The following is a 611-nucleotide window of genomic DNA, read 5'->3' as shown; positions in this document are numbered from 1 at the left end:
AATTTTTAATGGAGTTATGAGCAATTAAAGTCAAAATAATTCTTTTATTTAATCCGCGATAACTCAGTAATCAAAAGTCGTAGGAATATTTAAAAAAAACGATTTTGTAGGGAAAGTATCAAGCTTTCACGATAGGTAATCGAAAATTTTCTCAAATTCGTTTTGGACACGTTACAAATCCACAAAGTGAGAAGAAAATTTTTCGTCTTTTTCAGCTCGTAGTTTTTGGTATGTAAAAAGTATAAAACTCATATAAACTTAAAAAATGTGATAAGCTTTTAAAAGTAGAGATTTCAAGCTTTAAAACCCTTTTTTTAAATTTGAATTTCATTCATTATTGACGAAGATATTGTATATACAACTTTGAGCTAAAAAATACGCGATGACTTTTTACTCAACCTAATAATAAACTTTATTAATTAATTTACTTTTATATTACAATTTGTTTTTATTGAATTTTATTATTTATAAAATATAAATATTCAATAAAGACAGTGTGCAATGTGATATCAAGAATATTATCACTACTTCCTCACTGAGTGGGTAGTATACTTTTTATCACATAATATAAATAAGCGCGTCCATTGTCACTCGTAATATTTAGTCTCGAG

Source organism: Trachymyrmex septentrionalis, unplaced genomic scaffold (genome assembly GCF_001594115.1).
Source record: "Trachymyrmex septentrionalis isolate Tsep2-gDNA-1 unplaced genomic scaffold, Tsep1.0 scaffold51, whole genome shotgun sequence".
Classification (NCBI taxonomy): domain Eukaryota; kingdom Metazoa; phylum Arthropoda; class Insecta; order Hymenoptera; family Formicidae; genus Trachymyrmex; species Trachymyrmex septentrionalis.
This window is presented reverse-complemented; position numbering follows the sequence as displayed.